Source organism: Chelonoidis abingdonii, chromosome 2 (assembly GCF_003597395.2).
Source record: "Chelonoidis abingdonii isolate Lonesome George chromosome 2, CheloAbing_2.0, whole genome shotgun sequence".
NCBI lineage: Eukaryota > Metazoa > Chordata > Testudines > Testudinidae > Chelonoidis > Chelonoidis abingdonii.
The window spans coordinates 16,846,770-16,856,217 of record NC_133770.1 but is presented as its reverse complement, the minus strand read 5'-3'; the positions used below and the strand labels follow the sequence as shown (position 1 = coordinate 16,856,217).

The following is a 9,448-nucleotide window of genomic DNA, read 5'->3' as shown; positions in this document are numbered from 1 at the left end:
CTGGACAGAACTGATAAAACTGCCAAAACTCCTGTGCAAGGGCACATACACACTATGAGGAGATCCACATTGACAGAACATCTCAAGAACAATGGTTATGTAAGGTAATTATCCGGTTTTTACAAGGGAGTAATCTCTCTTTACCACAGTGAATGAATCAGTGAAAAGGATTAGGTTTTTGTTCTTTTTTTGTAGACAGGACAAATTAACTCTTCTGTGTTGACTACTAGTACATCTGATTCTCTAATGTTACCCCAGAGAAGATAACGTACTTGAGGCAAATTCATAAGCAGCTGCTGGTGTGAAGATAAATTAGAAGATTTACAGTGATTAGAACACTCCCATCATGCACGATTCAGGATTGAAGGATTTGCCAAGGTTATGGCTATATTTGTCTTTATGGTATATATAGTGCTATGTATGTGATTGAAGAATAGGAGCAGAGTTCTGGTGCAGGCATACAGGTGAGACAAGGATAATATATAATCTGTTTTTTAAAAAACCAGCCCCACCTTGTGTTACTACATAAGATGCATGTTAATTTTAATGTATTCCTCTGATACAGTTCCATACTTTCAAGAGGTGAGATACGAATTGATCGAAGACAGTTCATGGCGAAGAGGATCATGCTGAAAAGCTGGGATATAAATCAGTAATGTGATTAGAAACAACAAACGAACAAAAAACAGCAGAGGCAATGGAATCTCAGACCAAGCACTAAAAGAGTGGTTCTGACTATAATGCAGATGATAAGGTTGTTATCTTGCCTGACAGGTATTGAAATGATGTGAGTTTTGACTTAGGCTCTTGTTAATGCCATCTCTGACTATCAAGAAAGAGCCTGAGTCTAGCAGATGCTGATTATTGGGGTGATGAGTCTCTCAGAATCAGGCTGTAGATTATTTCTTGAGTATCCTGGATATTTCAATGTATGAAGCTTCACTAATAACTTTTAAACTAGAATTTTGTTAAATGAGAGAAGGATGGTTTGTAGAAGACACTGGACTTGAAGATTAATACATATGTGTCAGTTCCTGGTTTTGCCATAAGAATTCCTGTGTGACTTTGAGCAAGTTACTTAGCCCTGTCTACACTACCCGTTTAAATCGATTAAGAGTGTAAATCGATTTAACACTGTACCCGTCCACACTACAAGCCCTTTATATCGATATAAAGGCTCTTTAAATCGATTTCTGTACTCCTCCCGATAGAGAGGAGTAGCGCTAAATTCGATTTACATTATGGATTACGTTAGTGTGGACGGAAATCGACGTATTGCCTTGGCGGTATCCCACAGTGCACCACTGACCGCTCTGGACAGCAATCTGAACTCGATGCAGGGGCAGTAAACAGGAAAAGCCCCGTAAACTTTGAATTACATTTCCTGTTTGCCCAGCTTGAGCTCTGATCAGCATGGGTGGCGATGCGTCTCAAATCCAAAAAGAGCTCCAGCATGGACTGTACGGGAGATACTGGATTGATTGCTGTATGGGGAACAATCTGTTGTATCGAGCTCCATTACAGAACACGAAATGCCAAAGCGTTGAAAAAATCTCCAGGATAACGACGCTGCGTGGCAAGCGTAACGGAAGCCAGAGACTCAAATGGACGCTCATGGATGGAGGGGGTACTGAGGATCCAGCTATCCACAGTCCACAGCAGTCTTGATTAAAGTATTTGCATTTTGCTGAGCCCCAATGTCTGTAGGTTCAAACACAGTGTCTGGCGTGGTTCATGAATAGCTCCTCAGTTTCTCTCCCCCACCCCAATGAAAGAAAAGGGAAAGAAATCATTTCTGACTTCTTTATGTCACCCTGGTGTACTGAATGCTGCTGTAGACGCGATGCTGCAGCAGTGAAGAGCAGTATCCGCTCCTCTCCTCTCCCCCTCCCTGATGGTAGACGGTGCATAGGCTAGTAACCGTTCCTCATAATATCTAACATGTTGACATGAGGGCATCATTCCTGGTTTACTCTCATAGATAGACAGAATGGCTAATAACTAGCTTCATCGAGCAAACTGGGGCTTCAGCCCCTCCCTTTCCTTGTAAAGAAAAGATCTATACTGCCTGGACGTCATAGCAGCAGCTGCTGTGCTCCTCTCCCCCACACTGCTTAATGTCCTGCCTGGCTATTCATCGCGCCGGGGCTGCTCCCCTCATTTATGTCACTAATCAGTGTTTCTTATCCTGCAATTCTTTAATTACTTCATGACACAAATGGCAGGACACTGCCACGGTAGCCCAGGAAGGTGGGGGAGAAGGGAAGCAACGGGTGGGGTCTGTTGCAGGGGCACCCCTGTGAATACTGACATGGAGCAGCTGTGCTCTCGTAACACGTCCTCTAATACACTGCCTTATTCTAGCAGGACTGACTCTATTTTTGAACATAAGGGAGGGATGACTCGGAGATCATCCCATTTTGCTTTTGCGTTGCGCCCCCGGCCGATTTCAGCCGGGCATGAGACAGTACATGAGGGGGAGAGATAACCGTCTATTCATTGCCAGTTTACTCCGCAGTAGACAGTACAGAACATTGGTAACCGTCTCTGCTATCATGCAAAGCAAGTGAATGCCGCTGTGTAGTGCTGGAGTATGCCTTCTGTGCGCGGCATCCAGTACACATACGGTGCCGGAAAAACAAAAGCTGAACGTCTCTATGGTTGCCGTGCTATGGCGTCTGCCAGGCATCCAGGGAAAAACGGCGCGAAAGAGATTGTCGCTGATGTTTTCGAGAGGAAGTGACTGACGACATTTACCCAGAACCACCTGCGGCAATAATGATTCAACCAGAATTCCAAGGGGCGGCGGGAGACTGCGGGAACTATGGGATATGCTACGGAAGAGCTACCCATAATGCAACGCTTCACAAATCGACGTTAGCCTCGGCATGGACGCACAAGCCGAATTACTGTGCTATGTGGCCGCATGAAATCGAATTTAATATCATTTTATAAACTGATTTTAGCTAATTCCGATATTATCCGTAGTGTAGACGTGCCTAGTCTGTCTGGCCTCGGTTCCCCATCTGCCAACTAGAGTAATGATATTTCCTTTCTTTCACATTTGTCAGTCTTGTCTATTTAAACAAGTTAACTCTTTGGGCAGGAACATTCTCTTACTTTATGTTTGTACAGCATTTAAGCACAATGAAGTACCAATCCTGGCAAGTATTGTGTATGTAATAATAAATGGTAAATTTTAGGAAAGCGTAAATACATTAAAAATCATTATTGCTTAGTTTTTGCCTGTTGTTTTTCTGCCATAGTTTGTTCTTGGAGTTGCATTATTCTTTCAACAGTACTGTTTTATTTAAAACTAAATAATTAAAAGTTTCACCTCAGTTTATCCCTTGATATCGGTACAATTGTGAAACAGAGTGGCTCAGGTATGGGCCGTGTATTTTTGCTTGGCAGGTCAAGTTAAAGATTTATATATAAATAAAGGTCACATTTGAGATAGGTGAAGAAGCTAGTGGTAGGATCCACATTTAAAAAGGGGCGATGCTGCAGTAGGTGATGGGGATGGGGATGTCATTAACAGTTGTTAAGGGTTATGTTCTTTCACCTGCAAAGGCTTACAAGCAGAGAAATTGACACCTGACAGACCAATCAGGAAACCGGATTTTTTCAAATCTCAAGGGAGAAAGTTTTGGGTGTGTGTTTTTTGTTGCTCTGTCTGTTGCTCTCTTGGCTCTGGAAGTGATCTCTCTATCTTCAGCTTTCTAATCTTCTGTTTCCAGTTGTGAGTCAAAAGGTAGAAGACAATAGGTTATATTGTTGTATTTACATGTGTTGTAGTTGCTGAATTTAAATTGTATTTCTTTTTGGATAAGGCTGTTTTATTCATTTTTTTTTAAGCCAATAACCCTGTATATTGTTCACCTTGAATACAGAGAACCATTTTATGTCTTTTTCTTTCTTTTTATATAAAGCTTTCTTTTAAAACTGTTGGATTTTTTTTTAGTTGGGGCTCAAGGGGATTGAGTCTGCAGTCACCAGGGAATTGATGGGAGGAAGAAGACAGGGGGGAAGAAAATCTCTTTGTGTTAGATTACAAAGCTTTGCATTTGCGAGGACTCTGAGTGAGGTGAGAGAAACCTGATCTCTTGGTTTTGCTTTCAAGGAATTGAAACAGGGTGATCTTCCAGGGTCATCCAGGGAGGGTTATTTCCTTTGTTGTAAGACTCAGGGCATCAGTCTTGGGTCCCTCGGGAAGGTTTGTGGGGAGACCAGGGTGAAGCCAGGCACTGGAATTCCTGGCTGGTGGGCAGCGCTATCAGATCTTAAGCTGGTAATTAAGCTTGGAGGTTTCATGCAGGCACCCACATTTTGGACGCTAAGGTTCAGAATTGGGACTTATGCTTTATGACAGGAGGCATGTCTGATGCCACCAGCTTCAATATTAACATAACAGACTCTCTCCCTAAATTAAGGTGTAACATAAGTCATCATCACCCCTGTCAGGCAAAAATGGGCCTTTACCATTCTCTAATGGTCAATAGACTTTGGGCTATTTTACACATGTTGGGGAAACATGATGTACGAAGAACACCTGCCTCCAAGCCCTTCCCACCAGATCTGACATTCAACTCTAAGAACTTTTCACAAAAACATCTCTGCTGATATCTTCCATTGTTGTATTCAGTGCAATTGTAGCTGTGTTGGTCCCAGGATATTATAGAGACAAGGTGGGTGAGGTAATAGCTTTCATTGGACCAACTTCTGTTGGTTGTCTTGTCTCCCTCTCATCAACAGAAGTTGGTCCAATAAAAGATATTACCTCACCCACCTTGTCTCAGTCAATATCGGCTGTTATGAATTTAGATCTGCCCCACCCTTGCCCTTGAACCTTGGATTGCAATCACAGTCCTCCTGCTGAGGCAGACTGGATTGGCCCCTGGTCAGACCCTACAAATGTTGCTCTTCAGTTATCTAGAGGGGTAGCTGCTGAGCTACAGAAAGCATCCCCTTTGGCAACACTGAATTGAAAAGCTGGATCTAGAAAAAAAAAAACCTGGGTCTCCTGCACTGCAGTACTGCTCCTCCATTAGTCTGGCCTTTTTTTTGATGATTTAACATCCCATAACTTCTGTGTTAAAGCAATACTTTAGCTTTTTACAACATAACTCTCTCCAGATGAATATACTCCAACATACATGTTATACTGTGTTGTTATCACTTGTGCTGAGGCAGCACCTATATGCCTCAGTCAGGGATCAGGACTCCATTATGCTAGGCACTGTCTGTGTCAACCCAAACATTCCAAAATTATAAATCAAGTCCCCAAAAGTAATGAGATTGGCTTAAAAATAATAAGATATATGCTTCTTTTTTATGTACCTGTGGGGTACACTTGGGGCATGTTTTCAAGCTGTTCTCCACAGCCGTGAGGACTAAAACCTTTTTCGAAAAATGAAAGCTGAGATTTTTATGTTAGCATGTGACTCTAGGAACTGGAGCTTCAAGAAGAACATCAAATATCATGAAACTCATGAAAAAAATCACAAAATTTGACAATACTGCTTTGTAAATACAATAAAAAAGATGCTGTGTAGTGGAGACAACACACCTGCTTATGTGTGGAAACATTAAAATACATTGTTTTTTAAATGTCCATGTATACCTCATTCTTGAAATGACTATTTATAAATCTGAGTGTGACACTGTCCCTTGAATTGTATCTTCCCAACAGATGCTATGGAACATTTTGATTGTTTTGTTGCATCAAGATAAACTTTAATCTATGTAATAACTAAAAGATGAGTTTAAAAAGAACTGCTTGCCCTTATTGCTAATTTTACGCATTTCCTGCTTTTTTCCTCAGTGCTGTTATTTATTTAAATGTGATGCTCTATTTCTGTAGTGATGGCATTCTTTCAACTTTTTTTTTTTTTGTAAAACAGTTCTGAAATGGGAAAAAATACAGCATGTTTTATGGTACAGATATGATCATAGTACTATAAATATGTTTAGTTCCCTTGCATACAAGATACTCTTTATCTTGTTTATTTTGGTAGCTGTCAGTTTTTATTCTTGTAGTGATTCTTGATGAGGTATTTAAAAGTCTGTTTATCTTTTGGAAGAGGTATATAACTAGAGTCACTTGTGTTCCTTAAATATAGCATCCCATAGCACATTTAGGCCTTGTGTACATGGGTGATTTGCCCAGATTCCAGGAATTGAGTTGATTTACATCCACTGCTGTAGTTGCATCAGTGCAAACTGCAGCTTTCCTTAATCTACATTTTTGCACAGGTGCGGCTACAATGGTAATTTCTGCTAATTCCCAGAATTGGGACAAATTCCTCAATTTAAACAAGGCCTTAGGAGGAGATAGGATTGACATGATCTACCACAATATACACCTCTATATGGTGTTTCGAAATGTATAGGGACCAATTCTCGGTGGTACAAATGAATCAGAAATCTGGTTTAGCTGGCTACCTGAGAATTTCTCCATCCAGCTCCAGAATATGGGAGTCACAAAGAGTATGTAAAACCATTTTTGTATGCCGACCTTCCCTGCCTCTCAGATCCTGTCTCAGGTGCAGCTTGGTTGGACCCAAGAATCTGGGCCATAATTTTAAATGTAATGGAAGATGGATAAGCCAGAAAAGATAAACCCGAAAACCTTGGAGTTTGAAGGAAACTTTAAGGATATTTCCTGTCTGCTAGAGTTCATGGATGAGTAACATAAACAATATAAACATTGGATAATCTATTATAACTTAATTTCATTTTATGAATTAATTTAGCAACTTTATAGGAAAACTGAAAATCTCTTTTCTTTCTAGAAACTGGTTCTGTAGTAGAAAAAACATAGCGACACTGAGAAATCATAGTTTGTTTATTTAGTTGTGTTTCCAGTTGCACCTATCTAAAACTCTAGGTGCATTCCATACTTAAAAAAAAAAAAAAATCTTCGGCAAAAGTCTAACTGCAACAATCTTAAAACAACCTTGTACTTACCATGTGTATATGTTCATGTGTGCACATGTACAGATCTCTGTATACAATTTGGTTATGTACCAGGAGAGGGCGGTAGATTCCATCTCATGATTTTTTTTTTAACTGAAACCAAGATACATATTTTTTGTCTCAACCCTGTTTTTAAAACTGATAAAGTCACCAGATGATACTTGTGAGAAAAGTTAGACCTTGTATAAATCATGATTTAAAGGCTTTAATGTGTTTGTCATTGTGTTACAGTTGTTTCAATTGTTTTCAATCAGATTTCAAGGGAAATGATTGAGCAACACCCTATATCCTGTTATGATTATTTACTTGATGGGTCGGTAGAGTGTTGCCAACCCGGAACAAACAAATGAAACTTGCCCTGCTCCTGTTCTTTATATCCTCTAATTCAGTGATCTGCAGAGATAAGGAGAAGGCTTTGTGTTCCTTTTTTTCTCTGGGTTTTGATTGTACTAGAAATAGGGTGACCAGAGAGCAAATGTGAAAAATCGAGACAGGAGGTGCGGGGCAATAGGAGCCCGTATAAGAAAAAGACTAAAAAATCGGGACATCTGGTCACTCTAACTAGAAAAGGCTTCTGTTTTGTCACTTCTCTATTTTTATGGCCATACCCTCTGAAATTTAATTTCTGCTCAACAGTTAGCAGTTCAGAGATCAGATCCTAGAGCTGTCTGATGTATAGATTGTGGACCTGTTGTGATAAAGCCCTGCACCTCTTATATGTCCTCTGAAACCAAAACCCATGGCGCCTTTATAGTGAAAGTTATGTATATGTAGCCTCCTGACACAGATGATCACAGCTGCTTTAAAAGTGTCAGTAGGTTCAAACTGATCAGGCAATCTGTACTATACTTGATTACCCTCTTAGAAGCTTATCCTGTTCCCATGGAAGTCAATTATAAAACTTACATTAACATCAATAGAAGCAGGATAAGACTTTTACTTTGGCTGGGGAACTTACATGTTAGGGAGCCCCAATCAGGGTTTTTATCCTGGTTTGGGGGAATCCAGTGTTAGTGACAGTGTCACTAGCTACAAAATAAGTAATCTAGGGAGTGAACCCTATGCCTGCCTGTCATAAGCATAATTCCTAATTCTGAACCTTAGAGTCCAAAATGTGGGTGCCTGCATGAAACCTCCAAGCTTAATTACCAGCTTGGATCTGATAGCGCTGCCACCAGCCAAAAATTTCCAGTGTTTGGCTCACTCTGGTCTCCCCAAAACCTTCCCTGGGGGACCCCAAGACTCAGATGCCCTGAGTCTTACCACAAAGGGAAATAACCCCCCTCCCCTTGTCTTCTCTTTACTTCCTCCCCAGGCTTCCCCTCCGTGGGTTATCCTGGAAGATTACTGTACTTAAACTCCTTGAATTACAAAACAGAGAGGGCAATTTACCTTCCCCCCTCCTTCTTTTTCCCCCTCCCAGTCTTTCCCTGAGAGAGACCGTAATCCTGGCACAGGGATTTCTATCCCCTAGAGCCTCACTTAGAAAAGAAAATCCAACAGGTTTTAAAAAGAAAAGCTTTATATAAAAAGAAAGAAAAGACATAAAAATGGTCTCTGTATCAAGTTAACAATACACAGGATCAATTGCTTAAAAGAAAAATATGAATAAACAGCCTTATTAAAAAAGAAATACAATTTAAACATCCCAGCAACTGCACACAGGTAAATACAAAAAAAAAACAATAAAAGCCTATTGTTTTTCTACCTTTGTACTCACAACTTGGAAACTGAAGATTAGAAGCTTGAAGATAGAAAAATCCCTCTCATAGTCGAGAGACAGACAGGAGACACAGACAAAGGGACACACGGCCAAACATTCCCTCCCTGAGCTTTTAAAAATCTTGTTTCCTGATTGGTCCTCTGGTCAGGTGTTTGGTTCCCTTTGTTAACCCTTTACAGGTGAAAGAAACATTAACCCTTAGCTATCTGTTTATGACATGCCAGTGTTAGTGATAGTGTCACTAGCTACAAAATAAGTAATCTAGGGAGTGAACCCTATGCCTGCCCCCAGCTGAGTCAAGTATATTTTGGACATTGAAGGAAAACTGTACACGTGGCAGGGAGGGTTGGGGAGTTACTGTGAAGTTGACAGACCCAATCAGTATAATAACTTATGTGTATTCAGAAGTGCCCATCAGTGACTATATAATGGTGTAGCTTTCTGACATTGCGCTAGTGTGATGATTAGTTTAAGTTTTTAGGAGTCTGATTTTCGCTATCTGTCATCCAAAGAATAATGGAGATGGATATAATGTTCTGAGCTTTATATGCTCAAACATTTATGTTAAAACCCTTTATCTGCATTTATTATATATTACATTGTCCCCTGAATGTGGAAATCCATTGCTTATGTTACCCTATTAACTGTGTGAACAGTACACTTGCATGCTTAAATATTGATGGCTGTGGTACCAGACATGCCCACTTTTTTGCTCCTTTGCTAAGAACATGGTAGGTTTTGTTTTCT

General features: G+C 40.4%; 1 protein-coding gene across 1 annotated transcript in view; it reads left to right on the top strand.

Annotated features, from left to right (window-relative positions):
* XYLB (xylulokinase) overlaps positions 1-9,448 on the top strand; it is a 152,507-nt gene that overhangs the window by 57,663 nt on the left and 85,396 nt on the right. The window lies entirely within an intron of this gene.